General features: G+C 46.3%; 1 long non-coding RNA gene across 1 annotated transcript; it reads right to left on the reverse strand.

Moving 5' to 3' along the window:
• Positions 1 to 1,048: 1,048 nt before the first annotated feature.
• On the reverse strand, positions 1,049 to 1,466 carry LOC118567231. Its single transcript, XR_004933551.1, has 3 exons — positions 1,426 to 1,466; positions 1,228 to 1,337; positions 1,049 to 1,139 (listed from the first exon to the last, which is right to left on the reverse strand). It is a non-coding gene; the product is annotated as an uncharacterized LOC118567231 (long non-coding RNA).
• Positions 1,467 to 15,058: the final 13,592 nt, after the last annotated feature.

Genomic DNA, 15,058 nt, shown 5'->3' on the forward strand with positions numbered 1-15,058 from the left:
AGCGGGGGGTGGGAAGACAAACTTTGCGCCGCTGAGCGGAGCGGGGGGGGGAGACAAACTTTGCACCGCTGACCGGCTGAGCGGAGCGGGGGGGAGACAAACTTTGCACCGCTGAGCCGAGCGGGGGGGGAGACAAACTTTGCGCCGCTGACCGGCTGAGCGGAGCGGGGGGAGACAAACTTTGCACCGCTGAGCCGAGCGGGGGGGGAGACAAACTTTGCACCGCTGACCGGCTGAGCGGAGCGGGAGGGAGACAAACTTTGCACCGCTGAGCCGAGCGGGGGGGGAGACAAACTTTGCGCCGCTGACCGGAGCGGGGGGGGAGCGGCACTCATATCGAGTTAGTTTTATTCTTTTATTATTATTTTTTTGGAATGTCGGCAAGGCGGTTGCGTGAGGGAAACCCTACAATGTTACTTACAATCGCATCAGCAGAAACGCGAGGTCCGCGTCAGCCTTGCAGCCTTCTATGTTCACCCGTGTACGACTCCTCTCTCTGTCCAGAGCCCTTTTCCTCTTTCTTGCCTGCTCCAACATGGGCTTTCGCTGTTTTCTCGCTTGTTCCGCCATGATAACTGCACAAATATCGCCACTGCGCTACCAACGAGCACACTTTTCACTGCCGTGTAGCAGTTCTCGCCGTAAAGCAAGACCAACTCTCGCGATGCACACGAGACTACTGAGCCTGTGAGTGCGGGCCGACTGCTCCTGCAATTGCAAGTGCTGTATTTCCCCCACAGACCACCAGGGCGGCCGAGAAAACCTTAGTTCAACCTGAAATGACTCATTTAATCATCCAAAACGGTATGGAACATATTAATTAACTGAAAAATGTTGCATAGTATGCCTTTAACGGACCACCTTGAAAAAGATCCCACAGTGTGTGTTACCTGGGACAAAGTCCTGATGATGGTTTTAATCAGAAACTTCATCTGAACTGAACAGCTGGGTTGACTTGTGGCTCCTTACTAATGACAGACATTTCCCTTCAGAGTGCGTTTTGTACCCTGGGAAAGTCTGAGGACTCTCATCACACGGGTGGTGCTGGATTTGATGGGATGTTGTTGGAGAATTTGAGCTGAGTTAAAACTATGCTGATGATAGAAATCAGGACAATAAATATGTCCAGAACGTTCCATCTAAATAACACAGATAAGATGAGTCAGGCACTTCCAGGATTGGGTCAACTGAAGGGAGAGAGAGGTGCAGAGGGAAAGAGTCTCTTACCCGACTTTCAGGAACCTCACTAAGCCAAAGGTGATGTTCTTCAGCACAACTTGAAGGACCAGCACGAGGGTGATGATGTAGAAGTCCAAGTCTAAAAACTGTCGCACAGACTGACAACACACACATTAGTTACCAACCCTGACCACCGAGAGCTGAAACAGACAAATCTTTCAGTCTGATAGTGTGTGTGTGTGTTACCTCGGACTGTTCATAGTGCTCTGCATCCATCAGCAGCAAGCTGGCATTGATGATAATCGTTATAAAGTGATCCATAGACTCATTGCTGTAGAGTTTGAGGATTTGGCTACGTACTCAGGAATAGTTGAGGAAATAGTCTGCAACACACCAGTTCACAGACATGTTCATAGGGATATTAACAAGGCCTTGCAAAAGTATTCAAACCCCTTGACCTTCTTCACATTTTGCTATGTAGCAGCAGTAAACAACAGTGTATTTAGTTTTATTTGTATCTGATTGACCAACACAAAGAAGAGAACATTTGAAAAGAGGAAATTTGATACGGCTGTTGTGCCACTATATTGTTTTCGAGGTGAAGGGGCCGACCACAAATGCATGTCTGTCAAACAAAATCCTAAAAGAAATGGTTGTAGCTTGTAGTTGGAACCTAACAAAGTTCCAAATGGTGTTAAAACGTAAAGTTGTGTAAAACAGAAAACATGCAATGTTTAGCAGAATCTGAGCTAGCTTGATGCCTCTAAAAAAGAAAATTACCTGTCTTACCACTGTCTGGGTCACTCTCAGTTTATAATATATAACCATCCTGGATCACACAAACAAGTTGGTGTCTGTCAGTACACACATCCGCAGATAGTCAAGCATAAATTGAAAGTTACGTATGTAACTACGGTTCTATAAATCCCGGGTGACCGCCAGAGGCGGTGATGAAAGCACTGAATGTTCCCTTCGGGCATGCGCAGTTCGAGTAATTATACTAACAGAGTCACACCTGTGATGCCAGATGACCACTCGGAGGCTATATAGCCTGCTGTCATCCTTGGCTGTGTTCCTACAGAATCTTCTTGCAGAAGCAAGGATTCTGAGTGACAGAGAAGCTCTGGCGGTCATCTGGGATTCATAGAACTGTAGTTACATACGTAACTTTTGTTCTATTTCATCCCTTCTGACCGCCAGAGGCGGTGCTGAAAGCACTGAATGACTAATGCCAACTATGTCACAAGGAATCCTGAGCACATACCTCACTGAGAGGGCCCAGCAGAACTTTGTAAAAGGACCTGACCCAGTGGATGAGGGACAGTAACATTGACATTGTAGAACCTTGTAAAGGTGGTCGGGGAAGCCCATGATGCAGCAGCACATATTGCTTCCAGAGGGACCCCTTTCAAAGCCGCCCAAGGAAGCAGAGACGCTCCTGGTGGAATGTGCCCTTACCCTGACTGGCAGGGAGCGGCGACCTACAGCGTAGGCGTGGCAGATCGCGCTCACTATCCAATGGGACAGACACTGCTTGGAAAGAGGGTAGCCTAACCTCGGACCCCCATAACACAGGAAAAGCTGGTCTGAGCGTCTTAGACTTGCGGTGGCCGAAATGTATGCCTCCAATACCCTTACTGGGCACAATAACTCAGACCCCTCAGTTGCACCTGACTGAGGCTGAAACCGAGCAAACCACAATGGCTCGTTACGGTAAAAAGGAGACAACACCTTAGGCACAAATGCAGTGTTAGGCCACAGGGTAACACCGGAGTCATCTGGAGCCCACCTGATACATGTAGGGCTGACAGAGAGAGCATGTATCTCACTGACTCTCTTAGCTGAGACGATAGCCAACAGAAAAGCGGTCTTGCAAGAAAGCCACTTGAGGTCCGCTTGTGCCAAAGGCTCGAATGGAGGGTGGCACAGAGCCGCAAGAACCAATGGTAGGTCCCAATCGGGCACTCGTGGAGCCGTCAGCGGGCGTAACCTACGAGCACCGCGCAGAAAAAGAGAGACCAGATCATGGCACCCCACTGTACGGTCGTCGACAGGTAGGTGACAACATGAAATTGCTGCAACATACACCTTAAGGGTCGAAGGAGAGCGGCCCTTATCAAGGAGAGACTGGAAGAACTCCAGAATAGTGGGCACCGAGCAGGTAACCGGATTCTCATTGTGGGCAGAGCACCACTGAGAAAAGAGATGCCATCTGTTGTCATACTGCAGCCTAGTGGAGGGCGCCCTTGCATTTAAAATGGTGTGTCTGACAGGGTCTGAACACCTAGTCAGCCTCCCAGGGGCCAGGCCCACAGCTGGAGACGTTGAGGGTTGGGGTGCCATATCCGCCCCCAAACTGAGACAGCAGATCCCTCCTTGCTGGAAGACGCCTTGGAGTACTGCAACACAGACTCCAAAGCAGCGGGAACCACGGGCGTGCTGGCCAGAATGGAGCTACCAGCAACACCCTGTGGCCTCCCTCGAGAACCCTCCGTAGAGTAGGCCAAATCAGCGAGAGGGGTGGAAAGGCATACCGGAGAACAGGGGCGGATCTAGGATTCTAGGAGATCAGGGGCTTAGCCCTGAGGGTGCAAATGCTGATTACTTTGTTCCGTCTTTTTTTTTTTGCTGCCTCGCAAACAAAACTACAAATTTGTTTGTACTTCAACTCACCACAGCAGAGAGGCACGGAGAACCGTCTTATCCAATCCAATCCACTTTATTTATATAGCACATTTAAAACAGAAACATGTTCCTCAAAGTGCTGCACATTTAAAATACATAATAAAAATAAATAAATAAAATTATAAAAAAGACAAAAAAAATATAAGAGAACAATAAAATAATACAATAAATCCAATGTCTTTACTGCAGGATGGCAGCTGACCTATATTTAAAATCATACAACAGTTTACAGTATACAACAAATTACAGAGTAATTTGATTGAACAAGAGACATTCCAACGAGTACTATTGCTCCGAGCCGACTTGGACCTTGGATATGACACCACGTTCTCACTTTGAGAGTTTTATTCAACTTTCCATCGTCTGACTTGGATACTTTTCAACATCCTCGGACGTCCGAGTCGGATGGATAAACGAATGGACCATTTACCGATAACTGCTCTGGGACAGTTCACAGGCGTTCTAAGGACCGTTAATTACCGTTAATCCATCTGTTTTAACTTCCAAAACCAACATTTAATCAGACTCAGAGCAGGACAAAGGAAGGAGGGAGGCCTGGATACCAGAGATCAGATCAGGTGCTGATGTGTAGATGCAAACGGTACAAAGCAGCGCTGGTGTGTGGAGACACATTGTTCTGAAAATGTTGACATGTTGCCTAGCAACAGCCTTGTTTCCTTCCACCTGATGAACTGTTTGTGTTGGCGGAGCCAAAAAACATTTAAATCAACAAACAAATCACATTTTTTTTGTTCTGTTAACTAATAAAATCTGTTTGTAGAACTGTTGTATAAAAGCTTCTTATCTTTACCGGTGAGACAGTCAACAGGTGTGCGCAATTCTGTTCCCCCGTGAAAATCTGTTTCCCCTGTGTCGGGAACGCGCTTTGCAGCCGTTTTCCCGGCGCTTCTAATTGATTTCTCGGTAAAACAACTCATATAATCATGTCAAGGTTGTAACAGTCAGTTTAATCGGCAGCTGTTTACAAAATTGTAAAATAAAAATAAATAAACGGGACAAACAACGTCTCAGAATCAGTCAAAGCTTCACATACCTGGTACATCAGTGTGTTTTGCAGCAGCTGTTGGCGCTGCTGCTGGTGGTGCTGCTGGTGCAGCCGTCGGCTTTTTGAAAAAGCTTCTGATATCCATTGATATTATCAGCCACTGGCCTATCCGTTTAAATTTTACCGCGGAGGCGCTCTACTTCTAAAAGCTGGCAGCGACGAAAGAAAACACTTCTTCTTCTGCACTGGAAGGAAGAAAACACTTCTTCTTCTGCACTGGAAGGCTACAGCCTGCTTCCCCACGCATGCTGCCACTCTCTGGTGAATTTCAGTACTGCACATTTTACAACATATCAGCTCAGAAGCGAGATCCGGGGCTCATTGGGAAACAACCGGGGCTGTAGCCCAAGTAGCCGCCCCCTAGATCCGCCACTGCCGGAGAACCTGTGGCCATGGATGAGCAAGCGCATCCTTGTGGGAAACAGATCTACCTCTGCCTGGCCAAAGAGGTTCCAGATCTTGCGCGCTACGTCACGGTGAAGAGACCACTCTCCCGGAGCAGGTGCCTGGCAGGATAGAGAGTCTGCAACCTGGTTCTGCTGCCCTGGTAGATATGCTGCATGCAGGGTGGACAGACGGGGAAACACCCATTCCAGGGGATCACTGGACACCTCCAGGAGACGTGCTGACCTGGTGCCTCTCTGGTGGTTGATATGGTAAACAACAGAGGTGTTGTCCGTTCGAACCAACACATGCCTTCCCTCTAGGTGGGGCAGAAGGCACCTGAGGGCCATGTGCACAGCCTGCAACTCCAGCGCGTTTAAGTGCTTGGTGCGCTCCCTTGGACCCCAAAGACCCTGCACCGCTCTGTGTTGCCACACAGCGCCCCAGCCCTTGGGGCTGGCATCTGTGGTGACCACTTCCCTTCGAGCACCACTAACCCCATTGGAACGCCACCGGACAAAAGGGTCCTGTCCCGCCAAGGAGCTAGGGCACGAAGGCACATCCTCGTCACCATGAGCCTGTGACGCCTGTGCAGCCTGGCGTCTAGGTGAAAGCTGTTGAGCCACCGCTGCAAAGGACGCAGAAGGAGCAAGGGCACGACATGAGTGACCGATGTCAGTTTGCCCAGCATTCACAGGAAGATGCTGTAAGGAAACTGCCTGCCCAGCCTGAATCGACCGACAAGCTGGAGTATGTCGTCCAACCTGTGAACAGACGGACGGGCCTTCATGGTAGTGGAGTCCAGATGCATCCCAAGAAAGGTGGTTGTCTGAGATGGAACCAGACAACTCTTTGCAAGGTTGACTTTGAGGCCCAACCGTGACACCTGAAGAAGCCGTGACGTATCCCGAGAGGCAGCTACCTGAGTGGGAGCACAGAGAAGCCAGTCGTCCAGGTATGGCAGAATCCTGACTCCAGAGGTCTGCAGAGGAGAGAGGGCCGCTTTCACGCAACGAGTTAAACACCCTCGGGGAAAGGGAGAGCCCGAATGGGAGCACCCGGAATTGCCAATGGCGACCCTGATAAGCAAACCTGAGAAAGCGCCGATGTTCTGCCGCAATAGGTACATGAAAGTAGGCGTCTGTTAGATCTACTGACGTAAACCAATCCCCTGCCACGACGGTCTGAAGGACCTCTGCTGTGGTGAGCATGTGGAATAGAAGGACTTTCAGGTACTGATTGAGTCCCCTTAGATCTAGAACGGGGCGAAAACCACCAGTCTTTTTTGCCACGTGGAATAGTAGCCTCTGGGTTGCCGCATAGGATCCACAGCCTCAATTGCTCCCTTGGCTAGGAGGGCGGAAAGCTCCTGGTCTAGTGCCAGGGATTTCACTGGGTCTGTGATAATGGTCATTTTGTACCGCCGTGAGAGAGGGGGCCGCCGTCGGAACTGAAGCCTGTAGCCATGGGCTAAGGTGGCAACCACCCATGAATCCACAGAGTGAGCAGCTCAGAAACGTAGCTGTCAGACGGCTGGCCCGGTCGCGTCATCTTCTATCCCCTCGGCCTCTGGGAGCCCTGGGGGGGAGGGTGTCCTGGATCTGGGGCCCGGGTCTGTCTAGCTGGGTGACCAACTGGCCTACGAAAGTCCCTGCTGGGTCTCTGCCGCACATCACGGGGATAGGAACCACCAGGGGGGGGTAGCAGTAGGGCGCCCTGAATGCTGAGGAAAGGGGGGTATGCTCCTGCAAAGGCCAGAGAGATGCTGGCTGGTCTGACGCGCCTGAATAGTCCGCTCCAGCGCCTCCAGGGCAGCTGACCCAAATAACTCCCCTGGCACAACCGGGACACCCCTGAGGGTCCTATGGCAAGCCTCCGTGAGAGGAGACTGTGCAATCCAGACCTGTCTACGAGCTTGGACAAGGAATGAGATGACACGACCGAGCTCTCTGGTCATCAGCGCAAAGGCCTGCAATGCTGCATCACTAAAGCCAACCGCTGCAGCTGCACCACCAGCGTCCTGAACAGATGTAGAGAGGGCGAACATGAGGTGCGCCAGGGAGTTGCCAAGATGGCCCGCACGCGCTCCTGCATTGTATGCCTTACACAGGAGGTCATCCGTAACCCGACATTGAGTCCGCGGGCACCTGACCTCAGGACGCAGGGCCTCATCTGGCGACACAATCAGTGAAGCAACAGCTGATTCAACTGCTGGCATACGGTCCAGGCTGGCTTTCACCGACTCGTGCATGGCAGCCAACACCCGACCATCCACTGCATGAAAAGTGAGATTTTCGTCCCCGTAAACTACCGCAGATCTCCCTCATTTTCGGCAGTTAACGACAATTTGCAACCCGCGCTTGTTGCCGTTTTCAGTGCCACAAATTGTCGGAACCGGACTCTGACGTATGTGGAGAGCGATCAGGTGTACTAATGGCCCTAATTAGCATATGAATGCAGCGAACCCGCACGGCTGGCCAGGTCTGGCTTGAATAACCTACTCAGTATTGGCTGAAACCACTATTTTTAAATAAGTAAAATCGCTCCTGATTGGCAGCAAAACCACACGTGGCCAGGCCAGGCTTGAACGTTCTTACTGAGTATTGGATGGAACCACTTCTTTCAAACAAGTAAAATCACTCCTGATTGGTTGGCAGATCCCCAATAACTTATTTACATATATATATATTTATATATATTTATTATATATATATTAGGGCTGGGCAACGATTAAAATATTTAATTGCGATTAATCGCCCTGATTAATCGCAATTAATCGCGATTAATCGCATTGTATTTACAAACTCCAAGAATGAATTCAAAAGTAGTGTAAAGAGCACTTTTATTTTAATGTTCTGCTGCCATATGAACAAAAGTGTTGTAACATTTGTAGCACTTATTTTGTGCTGGATATTTTCAACCTATCTATTGAATTTAGTGCACTAGTTGATCTTTTCTTCATAAGAGAACAGCAAGCACTGCAGCCAAAATATGGCCTTTTTTGACCTGCTGTATATTAGCCAGTCCCTAAGCTTGATGTATCATGAAACTGTTGACCTTTTGGGTTTTGTGGTTTTTATTTTATTATTACAATTTAATAATAATAATAATAATGTTATGTTCAGTGTTTTTTCGCTAATCCACCTCTTATATATTTCAATCCTTATGTAATTTTGTCTGTGTTGTGTGCACCTGCCTGTTGCTTTAATCCTATAAATTTCCCCGTCATGGGATAAAAAAAGGATTAGCTAATGTTATCTTATCTTAAATAACACTTTTTAATATATGTACTGGGTTCTTTCAAGGTCTTAATTACATGTTATGTGTGGGCTCCAGTAACATCCATCCATCCATCCATCCACTGATCTACCTGGATGTTCCCTGGAGGACTGAAACGCCTCAGTCAGAGACGTCAGTCTTTGGGTCTGTCGGGGCAGTGAGAGAAGTTTTGTCTCCTCTCTCCGTTTCTGGGGCTCGACGTTTTCATGTTTTTTTACGTGCTTAGATAAATTTGTTGTGTTTCCATTGAAATGAACCGGCTTTTTACAAAACATACAGCTTGATTTCATTTACGGTATTAAAATAAAGCCAAACGGTGCTACTTCCTCTGTTCATGTTTTTTCGCTGCTGCGGTCTCTCTCAGCTGTTTCTTTAAGTTTGTGTGAGAGCTGAGTGGGCGGGCCAGGCTGAGCCTGCGTGCTGATTGGCTGGCGCCGCTGAGCCATGTACGAGAGGGGAGGGGGAGCGGGAGAGTAAAGTCTCCAAGTTTTGTTCGTCTCTTGGTCCAAGCAACTGACTCGGTTGATCCACAATAAACGCCGCTCTTCATCGCTTGGAAAACGGAACATCCGCGTCCCTTTATCAGTGCTGTTGCTGCAGCCGTGGGCACAACACCCTGGCATGGTGGCTTATTTTCGAAATAAAGAAATACTCGAAATAATCAGAAAAAATAAAATAAAAATAAAAGAAATCGGTCGCTCGCAGTGTTGTAAACGCGCTGAGCTTAGCTGAGCCTAGACCCAAAATGGCCGCATGAGATCACGTGACCCGAAAAAAATGGAACGCCCATGACGCAACTTTCATTTAAGGGACTTTACGGGAGAGTGCTGCCGTGACAGCGCGCTGCAGTCAGCGCGCCTGCTGACTGACACTGACTGAAAGCATGTGAGCAACATGCGTTAATGCGCGATAAAATAAATATCGCCGTTAATAGTCTAATGAATTAACTTGCCCAGCCCTAATATATATATATATATATATATATATATATATATATATATATATATATATATATATATATATATATATATATATATTTATATATTTATTCATTCATATTATGCTGTATATTCATGTTATCCTATATAGGCTACTACACTATAATTAGGCTACCATCAAGGACATGAATGAATTTATACAGGAAATGAACATTTGCCAGGAAGATGTTTATGCAAAGAAAGAGCTTTATTAAAACAAACACCTATATACAACGCGAGGATCCAAAAATTACAACCCCGTGAACTGTCCGTTTGCCTCCTCGGGGTTGTAGGTAACTGCTGGCGGCGTTCTTTCTGAGGCAGGTCCGATGTGCAGACGCCTCCTGTGCGTGGCTCTGTACTTCGGCGTCGCCTCTAACCGGGACTGCAGCTTCACACAGAGTTCAGAGAGATCCGGTGTTGTGCGCAATTCTGTTCCCCCGTGAAAATCTGTTTCCCCCGTGTCGGGAATGCGCTTTGCAGCCGTTTTCCCGGCGCTTCTAATTGATTTCTCGGTAAAACAACTCATATAATCATGTCAAGGTTGTAACAGTCAGTTTAATCGGCAGTTGTTTACAAAATTGTAGAATAAAAATAAATAAACTAGGTCTTCTTACGCTGTATTGTGTTATTATAAATGGCAAGATAAACGGTCTTTTTCCAACTTTTGTCACTTTAACCTGACAAATAAAAGTAAGCCATAAAACACTATTCCAGCACCTACTGTGTATTTATGATTTTACATTGCTGAAAGAGGAGGATGGGATGGCTGATAGCAGGACACAAACATTATGGCTGTTTCTCAATTCACGAGAATGCGAGCGCGTTCTCGTGAATTGAGAAACAGCCTAAGACTTCCTGAAAACACAAGAGTGTAGACTTCCCAGTACATCCCTTTGTAATATAAAATATGACAGTTTACTGGATTAAGGAAATTTCTAGTATACTACATCCTATCACACATAATTTTTGAGAATTTAGAAACATTTGCTCTTTATTTCCCAAAGTTTTCGGGAGATGTCTGAAAGACCGTTTATTTATTTTTATTTTACAATTTTGTAAACAGCTGCCGATTAAACTGAATGTTACAACCTAGACATGATTATAGGATTTGTTTTACCGAGAAATCAACTAGAAGCGCCGGGAAAACGGCTGCAAAGTGCGCTCCCGACACGGGGGAAACAGAATTGCGCACAACACCGGCCTACGAAATGGCGGCGGCCGTCCAATCCATCCAGAGACCACGCCAACAACGCCATCTTCTTCGCCAGGCTGGAAAACAACTAAATGAGAGTGGTATGAATAAAAATCAAACGCAAGTCACAATAACATTAAACAAGGAAGGAGAAGCAGTAAAAACAAGTCACTTACAGATAATGTCGTCTTTATCAACATGGTGTAAATGTGGAATTGCAGACATGGCTCCGAGCAAATAGGAGGTCACCGCCTTGCTCCGGTTCATAGCGCCTGCAATTTGTCTCCGAGTTGTGAAGACGGCATACTGCTTCCTGTAAATGAAAATACACTTTAATAAAGCTTGTTCTTTTGCAAGGCTACTAGGCTAATCTTAGATTTGGTTGTAGGCTAGGCTACTTTTAGCTTAGCTAGCAGTCACCGAACATATTCTTACCTAAGCTTGGGATTCTGCACCCGTCTTCTCTTCTTGGAGTTAGTCTCTCCCACACAGTTGTTCGACTGCAGAGCCGCCAACTTGTCCTCTATGGACAGCAACCTGGAGTTTACCGAATTCTGCAGTTAAGTGAACCGCTCATTCATATCGGCACTATTAGCTGACGAGACGGTCCACTTCTTCTTCTTCTTCTTCTTCTTCTTTCGGTTTTTATGGCGGTTGGCAACTAACTTTAATGGTGCATTACCGCCACCAACTGGACTGGAGTGTGGTACTGGAGTCTAACCTTCCCTAATAGGTTGCAAACAAATAAAACAAACACACAAACAAACATAACGAAACAAACCAATCAAAACAAAACAAACAAAAAGATCATACTAAATTATTTTAATTAGTCCTGTATTCCTCAGGAAGCCAATTACATAGTTTACACTCATTTCCCCTGTGTTTTTTTGCAGAATTTCTTCAAAGTTTAGCCTCATCTGTTCTCCTTGTAATTGTAAGACTAGTCTTTGTCTTTCTTCCTGATATTTATTACAGTGTACAATAACATGCTCTATAGTCACTGGACTACCACAGAATTCAGTTGCCATCAGCATGCTTCTTCATTATTAACAAAGTTTTATTTAGACGTGTGTGTCCATACCTCATTCTAGAAAATACATCCTCCTCCTCCTTGCTTCTGTTTGTATTTCTGCTCTTTCCCACTTTATTCTGAATGTTATAGAACTGTCTTCCAGTCTGCCCACCGTCCCATAATGTTTGCCATTTACCCTTAACTATGTTTTTGACCATACTTTTAATTTCTGCTTTGCTGTAGTGCACTTCAACATCTATATTAGAATGTCTAGCTGCTTGCTTAGCACTTTTATCTGCTAACTCGTTTCCTATTACTCCTATATGAGCTGGTACAATACCAGAGTTATATTAATTCCTGACTTTATTAGATTATTTGCAGCTTGCAGTATATCATACACAATGTCTTGCCTTGATTTTGACTGAAATGTTTTAATACTGATTAAAGCTGAGCTGGAATCTGAAGCTTGCCTTCCTTGGCCTATTGACCTCCACCCAAAGCAAAGCTAGCCACACAGCAATCAATTCCGCTGTGTAAACTGCTAAATCATCACTCATTCTTTTTCCAACTTTAATGTTTAATTTTGGAATGACATAAGCAACACCCATTCTTTTATCAGTTAGTTTAGATGCATCTGTATATATAGTTAAATCCTCACTATACCTCTCCATTAAAGTGGGACTTATTTTTAGTTCATTAAATCCCATTTCATTTACTTTAACCTGAATGACCCAACCAAAACTTCTGACTTGAACATTTCCACGCTCTTGGCATTGCTTCAGTACCAACTGACTCATATGAGACAGTCCACTGATAGCAATCAGCAGTTTCTTCTCGTCAGTCTGCGGACTGGCTGAAAGTTGTAGATCGCGTCCAAGAGGAGTTGAAGGGGAGTTGAATGCGAGACATGGGTAAACTCCCCCTGCAACCCTGATTTGCATTTGTATAGCTCACAGCATTTTCATTTACATGTTAAAGCCTCTCCTAGAATTAGGAGGAGGGGGGGTCATGGGGGGACCACGCCAAGCAAGGCCCACGACAATTTCTGACAATTCACGGCAGTTTTCGGTGTTGCCTGCAAATTACCGTGAACAGCCGTTAACCTGAACTTCCACGACAATCTACAGTGCCGCATAGTGACGAAAATCACACTTTTCATGCAGTGATCTGAGGAGAGCCGTGATAACGCTCTCGGGTCCCGCCAACAAGCGTGCAACTCCTTAAGGTACTCCTCTGATGGAGGTACAGATAATGGAGTAGGGGCCCATCCGCGCCTGAGACCGCGATCCCACCACGGCGCTTAGAACGCCTGGGGGGATCCACCTGTCCAGAGGGCGGAAGGTCAGAACCCTCCTGGGGGCACAACTGTGCCAACCGGTCCACCCTCACTGCATGTGGCATAAAACTGCAATTCATGCAGGGGTTCTCGGACAACGCCTCCACAACGTGCTCATGTCCAAGGCAGGTAGGGCACAGGTCGTGGCCATCCTCTGCCTGGAGGGCAGCCCCACAATCCCTGCAGCTGTGGAAGCCATCCATGTCTAAGGTCGACAAGGCTCAACCCAATTAAATGAAAATGCGCTAATATCTGGAGACAGGGCGCGAACGCTACCGAACATGTTGCAGCCCTGGGAGGGCGGAGGAAAAACCGCAACTCCGAGCGATGGAGCGTCACACAACGGGGAAGCTAGCGAACGGTTGCGAGAAGAAAAAAGGAACAGAGCCAAGGATGACGGCAGGCTATATAGCCTCCGAGTGGTCATCCGGCGTCACAGGTGTGTGGTATAATTACCTGTGTAATCACAGGTGGTATAATTACTCGAACTGCGCATGCCCGAAGGGAACATTCAGTGCTTTCAGCACCGCCTCTGGCATTCAGGAGGGATGAAATAGAACCCCAGAAATACGACCATGACTGGATGAGGTACACATAAAGGACGCACCTGAGGTCACGGAGCATACGCAGCAGGCGCAGGATTTTCAGGATGCCCAGAGAGCTTCCTGTTCCAGATGTCAATGGGTCCATGCAGATGTTAGCTAAGGATATGATGCCCAAAAAACCATCAATGATGTTGCAGGGACTGTGGCAGTAGCTCCCCTTCCCAAAACACCAGTCCCAGCACTGTGATCTGGTTTTAAAAAACAATCCGTTATGTCTGAAATACAATAATTTGTCAAAAATCTCACATCAGAACGAAAAGCAACTGAGTGAATTTACCTTGAGAAGCATTTCCAGCACATAGATGTAAGAGAGGACATGAGAGATCTGTTCTAGGATTTGTTGTTCCTGAGGGAAACATGTGCTCCACTTAATACAACTTATATCACACAGCTGATTCCTTCCAGTGAACCTGTCTGGGTGCTGCTGGGTTTTGTCACTTCTTTCACAAAGCACCGCTAATCTGGACCAGGTCATCAGATCTTAACGTGCCGCTCATCTATTATTATGAATGTGCGTGTGTTGTTTCGGTGTTGGGGTGGGAATGGGACTGGTGTGGGTGTGTATTTCTCTCACCATGCTCTCTGGCTGGATGCCAGAAGATGGTGACGCAGTTGATCACAACAAGGATTTGAATCCCCATGTCAAACACCTTGCAGGACACCACCTCTGCGCAGAATCTATACCACCTGAGAAAAAAACAGATGCTGTTATTAACAGCTGGAGTTGGCTAAACAGACGATTATATTAAATAGGAAAATGCAATTTTTTAAACATACCAATCATGTTACTTTCTCTAAATGACAAAATCTGATTGTCAGGTTGTGGGAACGCACCAAACACCCATTTGGCTGGTTTATAAGTCTTCAGTTTAAGCATTAATTCAAAGAGCAACGTTAAATCAATTTCAACACCATTTAATTTAATTGACTTCCGTCAGTTTTACACACCAAGAGACTTGGTTTTTTCTTAAATTATTTATTCACTTGTTCCCACAGTTCTCGTGTTGCCTCCGTTCTGTGCCATGTTCTATGTCTCTCTGTTTGAATCAGATATTTTGAGTTTTAATGATGAATAAATTAGTTCCTTTTTTGTTATGTTTATTTATTGAGTTGTGTCTCCTTTGGCCATTGAAGATATGGATTGCAGTTTTTAAATATTAGTTCTTTTGTAAATTAGTTTATTTGCTAGTTATCTCCTGTCATTTCCCTCTCCACTCTGTCAAGGTTTAAGCTCTTAATAGAGCACCATTGAAAACACTTTAAATAACTTTTCCCAGATGCTAATATTATACCTTAACAGCATTACCTGCTGCATCTTCCATCTCAAATGAAAGCTCTTG

This window comes from Fundulus heteroclitus, chromosome 20 (genome assembly GCF_011125445.2).
Source record: "Fundulus heteroclitus isolate FHET01 chromosome 20, MU-UCD_Fhet_4.1, whole genome shotgun sequence".
Lineage (NCBI taxonomy): Eukaryota > Metazoa > Chordata > Actinopteri > Cyprinodontiformes > Fundulidae > Fundulus > Fundulus heteroclitus.